Below are 21,654 nucleotides of genomic sequence, written 5' to 3' on the forward strand. Positions count from 1 at the left end.
ACTGCCACTGCTGCCATGCTTTTCATCATGGCTGAGGCTCAGACTGCTAGCATGCCTTTTGAGAAAGAATTAGGTGCCACTCCTGAAGCCTTGCCTTTGGCTATCTGGCTAATAAAAAAGACTACCAAGTTGTATAAAACGCTGTGTTATCTGCATGGAACATGTGATACCGATTGGAGTCATCTGCCTCAGGAACATTTGCTTATCCCAGAGATCCATAGCGAAAGTAAATGCTACCCCTCTACATTTGAAAAGGAAGGATGCCTGGAATTCCTTGCAGAGGGACTTATTTCATTTAGGATATTTTTGGAATACCTGCAGGAAACTTTATTTACCAACAAACCGGAGGTAACTCGGTACTTGTGGCCAGCAACAGAGTTTCTGGCCAATAACTTGAAGTCACAGCTGAAGAATCCTGATTGCATGCAACCAATACCTGACGCCATTGACGATGATCTTGTTCATAATCTAGCAAAGCTTACTGGTTGGACACCTGTAATTCTCAGGCACATCATACTTAGAAGGTACCTGAAGTTTATGGATGCAGCTGCAAGTGCAATTAAGTCCATAAACACATCATAGATAACAGTAAATCATGTGCATCAACTGGCATTTAGAAGAGGACAACCATTTGGACAAAAAAAAATGACCCCGAGTTTACCAGGAAAAAAATGTTTGAGAAGCTGCACTGCAGCCCACAGCTGTCCACATCCTAATCTCCCCACCAAACCCAGTGGGCCAAGATTGAAAGGTGGAAAGGATTACAGGTGATGCTAGCTATAACAATCAATCAGATCATCAGTTAGAACCCATTTAAAGTCTCTGCAGCCATGAAACACACCTAAAAGTGGATAATTTGTGGAGAAAACCTTGAAGATGCCTAGAATACTTGCTCAACTGAAGAGAAAGCAGCAGGTGTTTTAAAGAAAGAAAGAAAAATAGAGGCTTGCAGAGAGAACTGGCAAAACCACTTTTCCTAATGGAAGCACTTGACTAACTTTAAGTTAGCTTCAGAACCAAACAAAATATAGAAATATTGTTATACTTGAGCTACAAATGGCAACTGCATGTTTACTTATTCTATGTCCCATTAAGTCATCAGGACCCCCAAGCAGGTTACATAAAACATCCATTGTGTACCAATAAAAAGAGAAATTAAAAAGAAGTTTTCAAAATGTTAAAACCAGCAGTTTCGAAAACAAGAAAGTACACCATATTGTTCTACCTGGAACAAGTGATATTTAGCCAAGAGACGAAACAGCAGTCATTTATTTATAATGGTAGGTCCTATGGGGTGCCCATGCAGATTTCTAAATTCAGAGAGACAACCAACAAATAACTATTTCCTTCCTTTTTACAGTCCCAAGAGACAGGACTGATCCATTTTGTGATTCAAATCACTCTTGAAAAACTGGTATATATACTGCCTAGTTTCAAAATTCAGAGAAAAACTTATAAAAAATAGGAAATTATCAATGCACAACATGAAAATTATAAACAATTGCTTCTCCACAGAACCGTGTCTCAAGATTTATGACGATTATGAATAACTTTTGTAGGTAAAAGAATAAGAAGGAGAGAAAAATAAGGTTATTTTGGATGAAGAGTGTCACAGGTATAGGCTTGTATGATAAGATTGTTATAATGTCTCCTAGGATATTATTGTGAAGGGCAGGAATGAAATGTTATTGATAATAAAAACAAACATTGAAATAAATTTCTTTAAAATCAATGTGATTTCTTGTTCTACTAATTCTCCCTTCCTTCCTTCCTTCCTTCCTTCCTTCCTTCCTTCCTTCCTTCCTTCCTTCTTTCCTTCCCTCCGTAATTGCTTTAAGGTTTAACTGTACACATTCTCAAACAATTAATCACCCAAATGCATGGATCATGTTAATCACTTACAAGCAAGATGAAAAAGCAGGATGTTAGAAACAAGAAACTACCGGTGTCATAAGGAAGAGCAGGCATTAATAAGTGGAATGTCTGCTGATTGCATATGGCAGAATTCCCTCTAACATTTAGAACCAGCAAGAATTTCTAGGACAAAAGAATGCCTGTTTTGTCATTGGGCAGAATGTTGATAGCAGATGGTACTCACATAACAAAGATGAATATGAATTAGCATTAATAGGTGCTTTCTGGGAGAAAGTATGGGATATGAATGTTAAAGCTAAGTATATTTACAAGATTCCAGCTTCTTACCTGTAGTTAGTTCAAAAACGTCTTCTCCAACCCACCTTCCAAAAGTGCAGCTTTCAAAAGCGAAATTTTATGCCTCACCAAAAACAAAGGGCAGGGGAGGGAAAGTGGAAACGCTGAATAATATGTAGGTTTTTGTAAGGGCCTCCAAAGTGTAGTCCATAAGGAACGCAAGAAGGTACATGGATCCTTTTGTCCATTATTCTGATTTGTAAAAACAAAACAGAAATAGCGAAAAAATGGACACTATAATGGCAGGACTACTTAATTTATTTTTTTGAATAAGCTTTTATTAAATCTTTTTGTAATACAATACAATAAAATGAACTAATCTAGATAAAAACCAAAACGAAGAAAGAGAGAAGAGAAAATGCACCCAGGTGCCAGACTTCCGGGTTAGCACCATCGGCAATGGCGGAGTTCCTCTGACCGAGAGGAACCCGCTCCGTGAAAATCGGGTCTTTCCGCCGCGGCGAAGGCGGAGACCCTTTAAAAATCCCAGGCGGAGGAAGCCTGGGAACGTGGGATTCGGCTGACACCAAAAGCGCCTCCCCTACTCGCAGCGAAACCCTTTTTCGGGGATCCGAAGCGACGTGGGGTGAGCGGCACGGTGTTTTGAATCGACTGCTACTTTTACGGAGTGTAAATAGACTGAAGCAAAAATTTTGCAAGCTAAAGTCCAGAAAGTCGTATATAAAGGACTAAATTTCCTTCAGTTATAACCACCAAAACCCCTCTTGGAAGCAGGAGAAGAGGGGGGGGGGATTTTAGATTGTTCAAGCCTGCAGGAGAGAGAGTAAAGAAAGATAAATTTCCGCCGTCTCAAACCTGGGAACGGGGTGTCAGAGACAGAAACTTTTGGGGAAGTTCATTGACTGTGAATGGAATGTCTTTTGATAGATAGTTAAAAAAGAGAAACAAATTGATTCCAGTGTTGCCTTTTGCATTCAAAAGAAACAAAATATTTGAAAAATGAAAGTAATTTTCTTTTGTTGGACCTGCTTTCAAAAGATGGATACAAATAGAAATTGTCTCCTCTAGAGGGAGCTTGTTAAACTGTTGCTGGAGTCGATCTGGGGATTTCACAGCTGTGGAGATTAAGGATCGTGAGACCAGACTCTGACCTTGGATAAAAATGTGTTTAGAAGAAGTTTTGGTGCTTGCTTTTTGCAAGACAAGTGCTTTGTTGGAGCAGCTGCATGAGAAGATGGATTTGATGACTGTTGCAGTCAAAAACTTTGGACAAACAGTGAATACTCATATAGAAACCATTCAGGAACCAACCCAGGAATCTGTTTTGACAGGGCAGGTGCAAGTGCAGAAGATAATGGAGGAGGTTGCTGTTGAACAAGAGAGTGAGTAAACTGTACTTGAATGCTGGGAAGATGGAGGCTCTTTGGTGGCTAGTGGCCCCTCAGACCGTGTGTACAGGTGTGCCTCACCTTTGTGCCCCAGAGCACCAGCCCTTGCAGCCTCCTTCTGAACCTCTTTAGGCCAAATGGGTTTTATTCCAAATGGGTAAAAATCTAGTAAATGGGCTTCCTCCCAAAATGCCTTCAACTGATCAGGAACAACATGCTTGAATACACAAACACACACACAAACACGTATATATGCAGACATTGAAAAGAACACCTTATCTCTCAGACCTTATCCTGAATGTCATGGTCTATTAGTAGTGACTTCCTCATGGGATGTTTACATATTGCCATCTATGGGCAGGGCCTTAAATCAAGTCCTGACGCACATAATTCAACTTGGTCACAGGGTGTTGGGCTGTTGTTGTTGTTGTTTAGTCATTTAGTCATGTCTGACTCTTCGTGACCCCATGGACCAGAGCACGCCAGTCACTCCTGTCTTCCATTGCCTCCCGCAGTTTGGTCAAACTCATGTTTGTAGCTTCAAGAACACTGACCAACCATCTCATCCTCTGTCGTCCCCTTCTCTTTGTGCGCTCAGTCTTACCCAACATCGGTGTCTTTTCCAGGGAGTCTTCTCTTCTCATGAGGTGGCCAAAGTATTGGAGCCTCAGCTTCACAATCTGTCCTTCCAGTGAGCACTCAGGGCTGATTTCCTTCAGAATAGATAGGTTTGGACTTCTTGCAGTCCATGGGACTCTCATGAGTCTCCTCCAGCACCATAATTCAAAAGCATCAATTCTTCGGCGATCAGCCTTCTTTATGGTCCAGCTCTCACTTCCATACATCACTACTGGGAAAACCACAGCTTTAACTATACAGACCTTTGTCGGCAATGTGATGTCTCTGCTTTTTAAGATGCTGTCTAGGTTTGTCATTGCTTTTCTCCCAAGAAGCAGGCATCTTTTCATGACTGCTGCCACCATCTGCTTTTGAGTAAATGTAGCTCAAATATTGCCCAGTTAACCACATGGCTGAGTTAGGATATTGAACCTGCTTCTCATGCCTAGCCTGCGACAGGGAAGTCAGGCATCATGTCGCCCATTCATGTCGCATGACATTGAGAACAGTAAATACATTTATGTCATTGTCCTTGCTCCCTCTGTTTTCAGTAACAAGGAGCTGAGAATATGTTTTGCTTCTCTACCTTCAGGTAATGGAGTCGCACGACAGTTGGCTGCTTTGAGGTTTTCTACAATCAAGCAGTATATGAATTTTATACAATAAATAAATTCAAAGACCCCCTCCTAGATCTGTCCGAATTTCTTTAGTTCCCATATAAACTGCTCATAGTTGTTTACTTCTACCATACCTCGTCATTTTATTCTTGTTATTATTTGAGATTTTGCATGATACCTTCAAAATGTTTGAGACTACAGCTGCTATCTGCTGAGGGTCAGGCAAATATGTCCAAATTTATTCAGTTCCCATATAAACTGCTCTTAGCTTTTTACTTCTAAGATACCTGGCATTCTCTGTAGCAGCTATAGGGTTGCCCTACATTCAGAATTCCCTGGACATGGCCAGAATACAGCAGCCAGAAGCAGTGTCTAGCTGAAAATCGCTGGAATATCCAGGAAAGTCAAGGCACATGGCAACCCATGTCAGAAGTCTTAAAAATAGCTTATTATTATTATTATTATTATTATTATTATTATAGATTTTTCATGATACCTTCAAAATGTTTGAGACTGCAGCTGCCATCTGCTGAGGGTCAGGCAAATCTTTCTATATCGGTTCCTCATTTTTCCAGTCTTCAGTCTGTTCCTCTGCATTTTTGCATCAATTTGACTTCTTTACACACACACCTCACACATAGATGTGCTCAGAAAGATCTCCCCCACAAACTACCTTCTTCAAAACAGGCAGACAAGACTTCAAGAGTCTAGATGATGAAATGCATGGTTTTTAATGCACAGAAGAGAAAGGCAATTCAACATAAAATCAGCTATTCTAATGGCTCAAAAGGATAATGTGTCAGGAGGAAGGGGCTGGCAGAGCAAAACCAGCTGGGTCAAGAGACACTTAGTCCTTGGATGTAACCCTTTAATCTTGGGGCCGTGGGTTTGAGCCCCATGTTGGGTGAGAGATTCCTACATTGCAAAGGCTTGGACTAGATGAATCTTGACTCTATAAATCTGTGATTCTATTATTCTGTAACCTTGAAACTATATGTTCTCCTATAGTTCCAAATTTTCCTAGACAGGGCCTGGAAATGAGGCAACATATGAACATATGGCTCTTCCTTATACATATCCAAAAACAGAGCTTTCTTCTGTCTATTTTGGTATTGTCTACTTTGACTGGTAATAACTGTCCAGCTTTTCCTACCTGGAGAGACACTGGGGACTGAACCTGAACCCCCCTTTTTATATATAGTTTTCTCACCATTTCCTTCTGTGAACTTAGGATCTGCTGTGTAATTCTGTGTGGTAACACAGTCATTTCCCCACAGGTGCCTAACTCGTTCTGCTTCCTGAAGTGATCACATACACAAACTCATGGTTCCCAAGGTGAAGCAACATTGAGGCTTATCACATTCCCTGAATAAGTCTTGCTCATTATGGAGAGAATCCCTTGTGGGAATCTGAAGTAACTATTATTATTATTATTATTATTATTATTATTATTATTATTAATTTCTACTCCACCTATCTGGCTGAGTTTCCCCAGCCACTCTGGGCAGCTTACAACAGAAGGTCAAAAATACATTAAATACATTTTTATCTGTCTCTAGCCTCCAGATTTTCATAGGATAATAGTGTTAGATTGCTTATTTGGGACATTTGATGATGCTTCCATTGAACCAAATAATGTGTTCCAAAAATTCATAGATTACAGGGAAATGTAGACAAAAATAGGAGGAGGAGGAGGAGGAGGAGGAGGAGGAGGAGGAGGAGGAGGAGGAGAATTTATTATTTATACCCCACTCATCTGGCTGGCTGGTTTACTCAGACATTCTGGGCGACTTCCAAAACAAAGTAAAACATAATAAAACATCAAAAACTTCCCAATACAGGACTTCTAAAAGTCAGATAGTTGTTCATTTCCTTGACAACTGATGGGAGGGCATTCCATAGGGCGGGCACTACTGCTGAGAAGGCCCTCTGCCTGCTTCTTATGACCAGAAAAAAAGAATCTTGCATGTTCATCCATCCTAATTTGGGGGCTTCCAGGTGTTTGTGGACTCCAGCTTCCATCAACTCCAACCAGTATTGCCAAGAGTCAAGAATGATGGGAGCTGCCATCCAAAATACCTGCGTTGCACCAGGCTGAGGAGGACTGCCTTGAGTAAGGTGTCATGATTGCAAGGCCTTAGTAATAGATGAAGCCAGCATCTAATTCTTCAATAACAGCTCTTGAGTGCTCACTGGAAGGACAGATTGTGAAGCTGAGGCTCCAATACTTTGGCCACCTCATGAGAAGAGAAGACTCCCTGGAAAAGAACTTGATGTTGGGAAAGATTGAGGGCACAAGGAGAAGGGGATGAAAGAGGACGAGATGGTTGGACAGTGTTCTCGAAGCTACCAGCATAGAATCATAGAGTTGGAATAGACCACAAGGGCCATCGAGTCCAACCCCCTGACAAGCAGGAAACACCATCAGAGCACTCCTGACATATGGTTGTCAAGCCTCTGCTTAAAGACCTCCAAAGTAGGAGACTCCACCACACTCCTTGGCAGCAAATTCCACTGTCAAACAGCTCTTACTGTCAGGAAGTGCTTCCTAATGTTTAGGTGGAATCTTCTTTCTTGTAGTTTGGATCCATTGCTCCGTGTCCGCTTCTCTGGAGCAGCAGAAAACAACCTTTCTCCCTCCTCTATGTGACATCCTTTTATATATTTGAACATGGCTATCATATCACCCCTTAACCTCCTCTTCTCCAGGCTAAACATGCCCAGCTCCCTTAGCCGTTCCTCATAAGGCATCGTTTCCAGACCTTTGACCATTTTGGTTGCCCTCCTCTGGACACGTTCCAGTTTGTCAGTGTCCTTCTTAAACTGTGGTGCCCAGAACTGGACACAGTACTCCAGGTGAGGTCTGACCAGAGCAGAATACAGTGGCACTATTACTTCCCTTGATCTAGATGCTATACTCCTATTGATGCAGCCCAGAATTGCATTGGCTTTTTTAGCTGCCGCGTCACACTGTTGGCTCATGTCAAGTTTGTGGTCAACCAAGACTCCTAGATCCTTTTCTCATGTACTGCTCTGAAGCCAGGTGTCCCCCATCTTGTATTTGTGCCTCTCATTTTTTTTGCCCAAGTGCAATAATTTACATTTCTCCCTGTTAAAGTTCATCTTGTTTGTTTTGGCCCAGTTCTCTAATCTGTCAAGGTCGTTTTGAAGTGTGATCCTGACCTCTGGGGTGTTAGCCACCCCTCCCAGTTTGGTGTCATCTGCAAATTTGATCAGGATGCCCTTGAGTCCATCATCCAAGTCGTTGATAAAGATGTTGAATAAGACCGGGCCCAAGACAGAACCCTGTGGCACCCCACTAGTCACTCTTCTCCAGGATGAAGAGGAACCATTGATGAGCACCCTTTGGGTTCGGTCAGTCAGCCAGTTACAAATCCACTGAGTGGTAGCATAGTCAAGACCACTCTTTACCAGCTTCTTCACAAGAATATCATGGGGCACCTTGTCAAATGCCTTGCTGAAATCAAGGTAGGCTACATCCACTGCGTTCCCTTCATCTACCAGGCTTGTAATTCTGTCAAAAAACAAGATCAGGTTAGTCTGACATGACTTATTTTTCAGAAATCCATGCTGACTATTGCTCATCACAGCATTCCTTTCTAGGTGCTCACAGACTGTTTGCTTAATGATCTGCTCCAGAATCTTCCCTGGTATTGATGTCAGACTGACTGGGCGGTAATTATTTGGGTCCTCTCTTTCCCCCTTTTTGAAAATAGGGACAACATTTGCCCTCCTCCAGTCTGCCGGGACTTTGCCTGTTCTCCAGGAATTCTCAAAGTTGACTGCCAGTGGTTCTGAGATCACATCTGCCAGTTCTTTTAATACTCTTGGATGCAGTTCGTCTGGCCCTGGAGACTTGAATACATCTAAACTAGCCAAGTATTCTTGTACTATCTCCTTAGTTATTCTGGGCTTTGTTTCCTCTGCTGAATCATTTGCTCCAAATTCTTCAGGTCGGGCATTGTTTTCTTTATCGGAGAAGACTGAGGCAAAGAAGGCATTGAGGAATTCAGCCCTTTCTGTGTCCCCTGTTTGCATTTCACCATCTTCTCCTCTGAGTGACCCCACTGTTTCTTTGTTCTTCCTTTTGCTACGGACATACCCATAAAAGCCTTTTTTGTTGCTTTTAAGCTCTCTAGCAACCCTGAGTTCATTCTGTGCTTTAGCTTTTCTGACTTTGTGTCTACATGTGCTGGCTATTTGTTTGAATTCCTCTTTGGTGGTTCCCCCATTTTCCATTTTTTGTACACATCCTTTTTTAATCTTAACTCAGTTAAAAGTTCTTTTAATAGCCACCCTGGCTTCTTTAGGCACCTTCCATGTTTCTGTCTCATTGGTATTGCCTGAAGTTGTGCTTTTACTATCTCCCTCTTAACAAACTCCCAGCCATCATGAACTCCCTTTCCTTTTAGTATTACTGTCCATGGGATCTCACCCAGCACTTCCCTAAGTTTTATGAAGTCTGCTTTCTTAAAGTCAAGAAATTGAGTCCTAGTATGCTTGGCTGCTCCTTTCCGCTGTACAGTAAAATTCAGAAGAGCATGATCACTCGCGCCTAATGATCCTTCCACTTCTACCCCACTAACCAGGTCATCAACATTGGTTAGGACCAGATCTAAAATGGCTGTTCCTCTTGTTGCTTCTCCCACTTTCTGGACAAATGAAGTTGTCTGCAAGGCCAGTGAGGAATCTGTTTGACCTTATGCTCTTGGCTGAGTTTGACATCCAAGAAATATCTGGGTAATTGAAGTCCCCCATTACTACTATCTCCCTTCCTTTTGCATGCTTGGCCATCTGTTCCAGGAAGGCATCATCTATGTCCTCCGTTTGGCTTGGGGATCTATAGTAAACTCCCACAATGAGGTCACTGTTATTCTTTTCTCCCATAATTTTGACCCAAATGCTCTCACTTTGGCTTTGAGGTTCTAAATCTTGGATCTCTTCACAGGTATACACATCCCTGACATATAAAGCCACTCCTCCTTTCTTGTCTGGTCTGTTTCTCTGAAATAGATTGTATCCCTCCATTATTACATTCCAATTGTGGGACTTATCCCACCAGGTTTCAGTGATGCCTATTATGTCATATTTAGTTTGCTGTACCAAGAGCTCAAGCTCATCTTGTTTATTTCCCATGCTTTGCGCATTAGTGTACAGACATTGAAGTCCATTAATCATTCCCCCGTGTCTCTTATTTAAGGATTTTTTCCTCCCACCACTAGGTCTGCATGCTGTTTGCTCCATTTGGTCTATGACATTTGGATGATCATCTTCATCAATTGATAGACTCCTACCTTCAGGAGCACTGTCTCCCTCCCCCACATTAGTCAGTTTAAAGCCCTCCTGATGAGGTTTCTAAGATTTTTGGCAAAAACATTTCTCCCAACCATTGTGAGGGGTAGCCCATTGCTTGCCAGAAGTCCATCTTCAAGAAACTGCAGTCCGTGATCTAAGAATCCAAACCGTTCCTGTTTACACCATTTGCGAAGACAGCTGTTCACTGCATGAGTTTGACCAAACTGCGGGAGGCAGTGGAAGACAGGAGTGCCTGGCGTGCTTTGTTCCATGGCGTCACGAAGAGTCAGACATGACTAAACGACTAAACAACAACATGTGAAAGATAATGGAAGCCATTAAAAAATTCAGAATGAGTTGATTTTTATCGACATTGCCAAGAGCAAAGCATTACGAATCTAGAAACATCATGTTTTCTTGTTGTTAACAAGCCCTTTGCTCTTTTAAAGCTCACATACCATCTTAGATGTGAAGAACAGAGGTTATAAATACCAGTACAGGTCAGGATTTTATCAATTTTTAATAAAGAAACAACCAATTACTCTGATTAAAAAGTTAATTAAATTGGTAGTGCCTAGCCTGTGGTGGACTGTTACCAGTAAACAGCTGGCTGCATAATACTACACTTAAACAATAGTTAAAACACAAAAAAGTAAAAGATTTCTATACAATCACTGAAAGTACAAGGAAGTATACAACTTTTATTTGCAGGAGATGTGCTCTCTGTCAAAACTTTGCTAGCATAAGAACTATGCCACGCAAAAACACGAAAAAGCCAACATTCTCTTCAGTATTTAGACCAGGCCGTGGAGATGTTCCTGCAGGGTGGTGCTGTATATTAAGCAAGATCCCAAACAGAAAAATGCTGGTATATTTTCACAAGATCCCCCCCCCACAATGAAATAAAGAGCAAAATGAGAGCTTTCCTTCTCCTTGAATTTCCCACTCTCCGGAACCACAACAGCCACTCTCTTAGAAGCCAGTCCCAAACCTGATCCCTCTATTGCAACATAATATGAACTCAGTGGGATGGGGAGGGAAGAGTCCATTGTAACTGACCTCTTTCTTTCTCCACACACACAAACACACAGACACACATACAGACTCAGAGACACAGAACCCGCACCCGTTGCTAAAACACAAAGCAAAATTTATGTCTGAGGCTGCCTAGTAACTGTAGCCTTGTATCTTTATCATAGGGACGTGGGTGGCGTCGTGGGCTTGCCGATCATAAGGCTGGTGGTTCGAATCCCCACAACAGGGTGAACTCCCATTGCTCTGTCCCAGCTCCTGCCAACCTAGTCTTTTGAAAGCATGTCAGTGCAAGTAGATACCGTATTTTTCGCTCTATAAGACGCACCAGACCACAAGACGCACCTAATTTTTGGAGGAGGAAAACAAGGAAAAAAATATTCTGAATCTCAGAAGCCAGAACAGCAAGAGGGATCACTGCACAGTGAAAGCAGCGATCCCTCTTGCTGTTCTGGCTTCTGGGATAGCTGCACAGCCTGCATTCGCTCCATAAGACGCACACACATTTCCCCTTACTTTTTAGGAGGGGAAAAGTGAGTCTTATAGAGCAAAAAATACGGTAAATAGGAACCACTGCGGTGGGAAGGTAAATGGCATTTCCGTACAATCTGGCTTCTGTCACAGTGTCCTGTCTTGCCAGAAGTGGTCTTCTCATGCTGGCTACGTGACCTGGAAACCTGCCTGTGGACAAATGCCGGCTCCCTCAGTGTGAAAGCGAGATGAGCGCCGCAACCCCATAGTCGTCTTTGACCTGACTTAACCGTCCAGGAGTCCCTTACTTTTTACCTTTACCTGTATCTTTATGTGAATGAAAGCAATATTGTGCCTGAGGTTTTCAGCAGCTGCAGCCTTGAGAGAAAAGGCAATTTTATCATTTCTTACAAGTATTGTCTTACTTGGACTAGTATCAACTCTCCAGATTTTCAAACGGGAGTCTCATCTGACCCCTACCTGCAGACACAGAGGGCGAACTTAGGACCTTTCCCTCATACAAACATTGTACTCTACCACTAAAGTGCAGCCTGCCTTAAAACCCATTTCAGCTTTACAGCCATTCCCCACTATTCTACCCCAAGATGGTACACAGGGGCAGGCATGTTTTCTTCCCTGCAATTCCTGAAGGAATGGTGGCAGGTCATAATATATGCTCCCATTTGTCCATCTCATCAAGTGTTTCCCTTTCGAGCTGCTCTTACTGAGTGAGTGGCTCCCTTATTCGGGAGATAGGCAAGTTCCTTGTTTGGGATAGGGTTGCTCTCCTTCTGAAGTGTGTAGCTTACAGGTACTCTTGGATATGTCTTTGTCATTAGAGGCCATAGTGCTCTCTGTGGCTGGGAGTGCCTGCTACCAGCTCCATCTCATACACCAGCTGTTCCTGGACAAATCTAGCCTGACCACTGTTGTCTATGCACTGGTAGTCTTGAGGCTGCATTACTGCAATGAGCTCAGTGTGGAGCTGCCCTCAGGCCTAATTCAGAAGCTCCAGCTTGCGCAGAATGTGGAGGCCACATCGCAGATGGGAGCATCTGCCCAAGAACATGTGATACCCCTGTTAAAACAACTGCACTGGCTGCCAATGTGAATCAGGTTCAAGGTCCTTGTTTTAATCTACAAAGTCCTGAATGATGTTGGTCTAGAGTACTTCAAGGACTGCCTGAAAGCTTATAAAATGGTTTGGTCCCTGAGACTGTCATCAGCAGTGTCAGGAGTCATTCCCCAAGTTGGTGATGGGTATTTGGCAGCAATAGGAGATCGAGCCTTTTGCATCATCAACCCAGTACTGTGGGAAACTCTGCCAACAGAGATTCAGCAGGCGCCTTCTATTTCGACTGAAAACATTTGTTTTCTGTCAGATTTAGGTACGAAATTTAGAATACATCTTCCCAACACAATAGGCTCATTTCTGTTTTAACCATTTTCTCATGGTTTTATTGTATGATGTTACCTATGATTGTTGTAAACGGCCCTGATGTTCCTTAAAAAATATATGAACAGTGGTATATACATATGTTCATAAATATACAAATAAACTTTCATCTGCGGAGTCAGAGCAAACACTTTCCTGCTAGGCCTGAGCCATCACAACCTAGGAGAGACATTTAATGCCATAAAATCTTAAGGAGCAGACAAAGGTGTGTGTGTGTGTGTGTGTGTGTGTGTGTGTGTAATTTGAAACTTTAAAAAAACTTAAAACCAACGTCGGGGGGGGGGAATAAATAATAACACTCCAGAAAACATACCTCCCCTCCTATAAAAACATCACTTTTAAAACACTTAGAACAAACAGACATTAAAATCGTGATTGTGATGAGCAGACTGAAAATGACTGTAGCTTTGTAATATATTCCGTTTCCCAGGTAATTTACTTCACACACATCCTCGCCAATTTGCCTTCAGGGAAATGACTGTCATGGCAGCAAATTGTGGAACTATCAAACGCATCACCAAGGGCCGCCATTTTGTGATTGTCTATGCCACCCGCAGCAACGGTAAACACTCAGGCATCCTACAGTGGTCATTTTGCGACTATTTCTGTTTTTAACCGATCTGTTAAGCACACAAAGATCAACGTCCTGTCTTAAGTTCATTCTGGCCTATATCTTGGAGGCAAGTACAGATCATAGCTATGTGCCTTATCACCTACCCTAATTCTGAATCTTTGATCCATGCTTCCCACTGCCCCTGGTATGTCTTCTGTTCTTGGTCAAACATAAGCTTCCATTTTTGAAAGCTGCACCACCTTGGGTGGGTGGGGGACATCTGTCTGTACCAAATATAGATAGAAAACTGGTTGTGGGTGTGAGGGTAGAATTTAAACCAAACCTAATTAATGAGAGCTGATAATTTACGGTAAATAAAGTTGAAAGAGGATGGTATCTACGATCTGGTACATTGGTGGGAGATAGAGGCTATCAAAGAAGTGAGGTGTGACAAGGAACAACAAGGCAAGGAACAACCCACAGGAGTGGAATGTTCCTGAAATTATTAAAGCTGGATTCAGTTAAAAGAAGAATGGAGGGGTGTGTGTAGGATGAAATACTACAGTTAAATGCATGAAGTAGCATATAAAAAAGGAAACTCCACAGAGGGTTGCAATCTCCTCTTTGTGAAGGTGAAGACACCTATTATGACCACCTGAAACGTATTTGTCTTCCACTTGGGGATTGTGAGTATGCTCTCTCAGGTTGTATTAGTTGCAAGGAAAGAATTGTTTCCCTTGCAGGGGAAAAGGACTTCTACCCAAGCCTCTTCTTTTTCTCTTTCTTGCTAGAGCCTTTTAGAGAGGAGGAGGAAGAGATAGGTATCATACCGAATCCTTTGTTGCTGGTTGTCCCAGTGCTTTGAGTGAACTGAATTCAACTTCATTGGTCTTGCAGTGTTAATATTATGTGCTTTGCTGCACACTATGTGCACTCGTAAGATACAATGGGTCAGAAATGGATAGGGAGAGGTTTTTCTCCCATTGCACAATACAAGGATCATCAGTGAAGCTAAATTTTGGAACTTAAAGTGTAGACAAAGAGCTATATTTCCTTCTATCTATAAATGGCAAACAAGTAGCCATATATCTTACATTTACCTCGACCAGGCACCTTAATTATCAGATTATCTTTGCCCTATTGCCCTATTGCCCTGTTCACTGCAAAACAGATGGCTAATTGTTCTAATTTTATCTTAAACAGAGATCTTGGGTTCACCTTCTCACACACCATCTATGAAATAAGAATCTAACATAAGAATCTAACATTTCTTACTTTCTAAATCCTTTGCATAATTACATTTAAGCCAATATATTTCATACATAACATATATAGATTTTTAGAAGAAAAGGCCTTTTCAAAGAGAAGGAATTTAATAAAAACAGTAGTTTCCAGAATCAACTTCAGAGAGAAGCCTCTTCGGTTTTCCCAGCCAGCTGCTTCTATTAGCTTTTGCCCTTTTTAACCTTATGAAGATGTGGCTTGAGTCCTAATGGGAGGCACAATAATTCTTAATTGTGTTTTTACAGCTTGATTGTATTCTGTAATTTGTATGGTCAGTGTGACCTTTTGCTACTAGCCTGTAATTTCCTTTTACAACCCTGAAATACTCGTCTCCTGCAATAAATCAGTGGGGCCCTTGAACAGCTGCCAGCTGCTTTATGCCTGGCATGAGAGAATGAGAGATACAAACATTTATAAATATACATTTTTAAGCTCATTTTAAAAATGCAGGTCTTCATCAGATGCCTCATTAGCACAAGAACAGCTAAAAGGGAGCAGTAGCGGAACTTAGGCCCTCAAATTTCAGTGCCCTGTGCAATGCTAAAATTTGGTCTCTCCCCCACCTATCGCACTCTGTTCTACATCATGATTGCAGCCCACCCCCCCTCAGGGGACGCTGGCACCCAGAAGGGCTGAATGTCCAGAGGAGGGCAACCAAAATGGTCAAAGGCCTGGAAACGATGCCTTATGAGGAACGGCTAAGGGAGCTGGGCATGTTTAGCCTGGAGAAGAGGAGGTTAAGGGGTGATATGATAGCCATGTTCAAATATATAAAAGGATGTCACATAGAGGAGGGAGAAAGGTTGTTTTCTGCTGCTCCAGAGAAGCGGACATGGAGCAATGGATCCAAACTACAAGAAAGAAGATTCCACCTAAACATTAGGAAGAACTTCCTGACAGTCAGAGCTGTTTGACAGTGGAATTTGCTGCCAAGGAGTGTGGTGGAGTCTCCTACTTTGGAGGTCTTTAAGCAGAGGCTTGACAACCATATGTCAGGAGTGCTCTGATGGGGTTTCCTGCTTGGCAGGGGGTTGGACTCGATGGCCCTTGTGGTCTCTTCCAACTCTATGATTCTATGATTCTATGAATTGGTTGTGTTACTTTAAAACCGCCTCTGAAGGCAGGGGTATTCCACAAACTGTATATTTTAACTAGAATCAGACACACAAAACTGTTCTGATACGAGGAATGACTTTCTGAGCTTAGTGTGAAATATGTCTAGTTACTAACAGTTTTACCAAGTCTTACCAAACAAGAACTTAGTAGAAAAATCAGTGGCATAGCAATTAGCTAAACCTAAGCACAATTGTGGCCCACCAGGGACTTCTGATCAAAAAGCTCCAAGATAGTATTGGTTGTTTACCTTTTATACCTATGAAAGATATAGCCAATAATAATACTTACTAATAAATAAATTGTGGTGCCCAGAACTGGACTTTGTACTTCAGGTTTGGTCTGACCAAAACATAAGGGAATACTACTATTACTTCCCTTGATCTGGACACTATATTTCTGTAGATGCAGCCGAGAAAAGCTGCTGCATCACACAGTTGACCCATGTTAAGCTTATGGTATGCTAAGACCCCTAGATCCTTTTCACATTTACTGCTAGTAAGCCAGGTGTCCCCCATCTTTTATTTGAGCAGCTGGTTCTTCCTGCCTAATTACAGAACCTTACATTTGTCCCTACTGAAAGTCATGTTGTTAGCGTGGGCCCAGTTTTCCGATCTGTTACGGTCATATGAAATCTCAATTTTGCCTTTTGCGGCATTAGGTACACCTCTTGGTTTGGTGTCATCAACAAATTTGATTCTCGTCCCCTAAATTCCTTCATCCAAATCACAACAATGCACAACAATGGGCCCAGGACAGAACCCTGCAGCACTCCACTTGTCACTTTTTTCCAGGGTGATGAGGAACCATTAATGAGCACTGTTTGGGTTTGATCAGCTAGCTACAAATCTACCTAACAGTTATCTCATCTAGCTCACATCTACCAACTTCTCTACAGGAATATCACAGGGGACTTTGTCTTGCTCTGTATACATTCTGGGACATTGAGCTTCAGGAACTGTAGGTAGTAATCCTTTCGCTTCCACAGTTGCATTGGACTCTTGTGTGGCATGAACTTTGTTGGTGTTTTGATAATCAGGCAATGTCCTTTTTTATTGTCCCTAATATATATTAAATATATATATGTAAATATATACTATATATATTAAATATATATATATATAAATATATATACTATTAAATAGTATAATATATACTATTATAATATATAGTATATATTATACTATAGTATAATATATACTATTAATATATAGTATATATTTAATAGTATAAATATATACTATTAAAAATATATACTATAGCAACTGCTATAGTTGCTGTTTTTATCCTGCTCTTTACTCACAGTTACATTTTTATCAATGTGATTTATATCAGGTGTCCTTGAAGAGTGCATACTGAAATCATTGCCTCATAAGGAATTGCCACATCCAGCCAATCAAGATCTCAGTCTACAAAGTTGAGAGAGAGAGAGAGAGAGAGAGAGAGAGAGAGAGAGAGAGAAGCCTGAAGGGAAGACAATGAGTGTTCTACTTAGATGCAGTATTTGCACTATTCTCATGCTCTTGGCTAGGGCAGAGCCAGGACCTGCTTATGGAGAAGTATTAATCAGCAATCCACAAATCTTCAACCTGGCTGTTTGGATCAAATTAAAAACCGTGTGGCTGTTTAAAGATATGTGTAAGGAACTAGGCACATGCGACATGCACTGGGACCTGTTTCGTTTGAAAGATTTCATCCTTCCAGAAGCCGAAGCGGCAAAAGAACCCTGCTTCCCGCGTAGATTTGATAAGGAAACATGTTTAAGAAAACTTGCAAGTGGACTTTTGGTGTTTAGACCATACTTGAAATATCTACAAGAAACTTTATATCCCGATAAGCCACACCTAACTAATTATCTATGGCCATCAGCAAGTCGCCTGGTAGCTATCTTCAAGTCACTGATGAATGAACCTGAAACTGTCACCTCTATGGATGAAGAGGCTGAGCGAAATATTGCTAATGAACTAGCGAAAGAAAAGGCTTGGATAAAGATAGTTATTAGGCACATTATATTTAGAAAGTATATATCATTTATGGATCTAACGGCAAGGGCAATTCTCGTCATGAGATCACGAACAACTTCTTAGAAACGGAATGACCCAGAGTTTTTAGACATAGTTAATAATGTGCATCAACTGCCACTTACGAGAAAATTACCATGTGGATAAAGAGAACGGCTCAGAGTTTAGCAAGATAAATGATTAAGAATCTACACTGTAACCCATAGGTGGGCCTGCTCCCCAGATCCTAATCTGCCCCCACCTGATGGAGCAACCTTGACAGGTAGGCACAATGCACACCTGTCCATCACCGGGTGTCATAATGATGTCACGTGATGAATATTGTCAAAATCAAAGGAGATCACCATCAGAGCAGACTCTGAATATGTATTTTCAGGTCCAATCTGCTGATTGTGTCTGAGAGTAGAACTTCAGTGAGGCTCACTTTAATCAACAATCAGACCGTTAGAGGTAGACCTTCTGAAATGGAGGCAAAACACTCTTAACAGTGAAGAATTTATGGAGGCAAACACAACTACTTCTAAAATTGGAATGTCCCCCCTTCTGCAGAGAAAACAGTATGCATTTACAGCACTTCCCATAATGCTTTGAATCCAAACAATTGCCTTCAGCAAGAAAAATAATAATAAAGATGCTCCTTTAAAAACTGGTGCAGTTTTTCTTTGTAGATAAAATATGCACAGCTCCCGGTGCAGACTATCCCAAGCACTGGACAATGAGCTGACTGGTTGCTTGCAAAGCTCTTCACTGAACACTTCTGGGATTCCCACAACATCTGAAATGTTGCAGGCTGGCCATCCCTGTCTTAGCAGCACATATTCTTTTTCTCCAGCATTTGTTCTATGATGATTTATCAAATATTTTTGAAGTCAGAGCAGATTTTCAATGTTCAGCCTTCTGGAATTGTCTTACTTGCCTTCCCAGTGCAAAGGTTAACTTTTTTTGAAAGTTAAAGGACAGAGAGGCACTTTTTAAAAAAATAATTTTTATTGAATGATTTTATGTTACAAAAAACAATACAGCCATACTACCACTAAATATAATTAAGAAATAAAAATTACATACATCGATATTTAGTTTGTTATTTGTTATTTACCATCTTATTTCCTCCCAAACATTGCATACAACAACACACATATGTGCAGACACCCCCCACACACCCGCACACAAAATGATAATAATGAAAGTAAATATGCCCCCCTTTTATCTTCCAAAATCTTTTCTTCAACTTTGACTTCCTGTCAAGTCCCTTTGCATATATTTTATCTTACATTTGAATGTACACAAAACAATAAACCTTTCTATATATTTTTTCTAATACATTCTGAAAACATAATAAATCCTTAATTGTTATCCACCTCTTTTTAGTTCCTTTATCACTCGAATGCTAGCACAGAGTCAAAACTATTATTGTATTTTTGAACATATCTTCTATAACCATCCCATTTTCCCGCAAATTTTTGCTTTGAGTTTCCTCTGAGTTTACTAGTCAATTGAGCCGTCTCCACCAATTCCTGTAATTTGATTTGCCAATCTGTTATTTTTGGAGCCTCATGATCTATCCATCCCTTGGCCACAAGTATACGAGCCGCTGCGGTTGCATACAAGAATACCTCTCTTAGATTTTTTGGGGATCTCTTTATCTATAATACTTAATAGAAATGCCTCCAGTTTTTTAGTAAAAGTTATCCCCATCATCTTTTTTAATTCATCATATATTTTTCCCCAAAAAATCTTAATATTTTACACACCACATGTGGATCATGCCACCGTTATTTCCTCCACATCTCCAACAAGCATTCGGCAATTTTTTATACATTCTTGATAATCTAGAAGGAGTGAGGTACCACCTATCCGCCATTTTCACCATGTTCTCTCTTATATTATAGCTGGCTGTAAATTTCAAATTTACCTGATGCAGAGGCACTTTCACTTTTTCCCTATTATCCCTTGCACATTTTGTGACCTTATAGGAGTAGAATTTAGATGATCTTTGACTGTGGCTGTTAGCTTCAGGAAACTTGAAATATAGACATATTACTGTAACCAAGCTCTATACTACAACTCCATATTCATTCCTTTCTTAATATAACAGGTTTTACGTACCATCCAGTTATCAGAACCTCTAAGCAACTTATATAAAATATACAGTAATAAATTAAAAAGATATGTTGAAAACAGGGTTTCAAAAATATAAATGCAATCAGCTTCGAAAACAAGTATGTATCACAAATGGTCTCACCTATGAAAAAAAGAAGTGGATCATTCATTTATTCTGGTAAGAACATTCCCAACGTAAATTTAGAATAACAACCAATGTCTTGCTATTTCCCTTCCTCCATAAAACATAAAAGACAGTGCTGATCCATCTCCTGTTTGAAACCACTCTTGTAAAAATGGTACATATACTGATTAAATCCAAAAATCAACAATATTTCTCTTTCGTATTGCTATTAATGCACTACATCCAGATAGCAAGTTTTTGCTTCTGAACAGGAAAATGTTGCCAAACCTACCGGTATGTTCATTGTGATTAATTTTCCTTCTTGAGTGTTTGAGACAAAGTGAGATGTACGATAAATTTGGATAAATCAGCATCCAAGGCACAAATTCTTATTATACAATTGTTCTAACCTGTCCTGGGACATTTTGGGGAAGGTCATGTGTTAGGGATTGATTAGCTGCTTGTGCGTAAAAACGTGCTCCCTCAGAGTTTGTGCGACCCCACAAACCTCCGTGTGTGACGGAGCTCCTCAGACATGTCTGCTCTAGTCACTAGTAGAGTCCGACAGTGGCTGTCTGCGGAAGCGTTTCCAGCAAAGGAGCTCCTTAACGGAAACGCGTCTCCTGGACTCACGGCGTGACAGTTTCCGGCGAGGTGTGGGTCTCCCTATGGGAGACTCAGATACCTCCCCACTGTTCTCGCTGGAAGCGTCCCTGAGCCCTCCCTCCTGCTCGCATTCCCTCAGAGACCCACTCCTCCCCCTGCTGGTCCCTGCTTCAGCTGTTGAGTCTCTTTCTTCCTCCCTGAGTCCCTCCACCACCTGATGCTCCGATGGCAGTTCCCTGACATCCACCTCCCCTCCAGGGCCCCCCTCACCCCCTCCCATTTCCTCTCCCCTGGGAGGTGAAGAGCTAAAACCCCGAAAAGAATCTTCCTCATCTTCTGACGTCTCGAACCATTCCCTCCATCGATCGTCGTCCTGGCTCGCTGAATCCTCTTCCTCTTCAGAATCTGGGAACCCCTCCAACTCCTCTTCCTCGTCGGTGGTGGCAAAGTATTCCCTTCGGAACCTCGCTACAGGCTGAGGTTTACGTGGGAACCTCTGATGAAAAGTCTCTATTAAAACTTCGTCATTGACATCCTCTGCCCTAACCCAGGTGTTTTCCGACTCCGGTTCCCCTTCCCACATTACCAAATGCTCTACTTGATCTCCCTTCCACCTGGAATCGAGGATCTCCGCTACATGGTAGCTGTGTTCCTTCTCCTCCATTGCTGGTCCCCTTGTGACCCTCCCTTCACTGTCTCCTCTATACGGTGACAGCAACGACCTGTGAAAAACTGGGTGCAGCTTCATGTGGTTCGGTAACCGGAGCCTGAAAGCCACTGGAT

General features: G+C 41.5%; 2 long non-coding RNA genes across 2 annotated transcripts in view; one reads left to right on the top strand and one right to left on the bottom strand.

Annotated features, from left to right (window-relative positions):
• LOC310702856 overlaps positions 1 to 21,654 on the bottom strand; it is a 960,387-nt gene that overhangs the window by 232,002 nt on the left and 706,731 nt on the right. The gene's annotated exons all lie outside the window — the stretch shown is intronic.
• Positions 14,246 to 19,109, top strand: LOC310702927. Its single transcript, XR_014523802.1, has 2 exons — positions 14,246 to 14,309; positions 17,356 to 19,109. It is a non-coding gene; the product is annotated as an uncharacterized lncRNA (long non-coding RNA).

This window comes from Podarcis liolepis (assembly GCF_965112155.1).
Source record: "Podarcis liolepis genome assembly, chromosome: 3".
NCBI classification, from domain to species: Eukaryota; Metazoa; Chordata; class Lepidosauria; order Squamata; family Lacertidae; genus Podarcis; species Podarcis liolepis.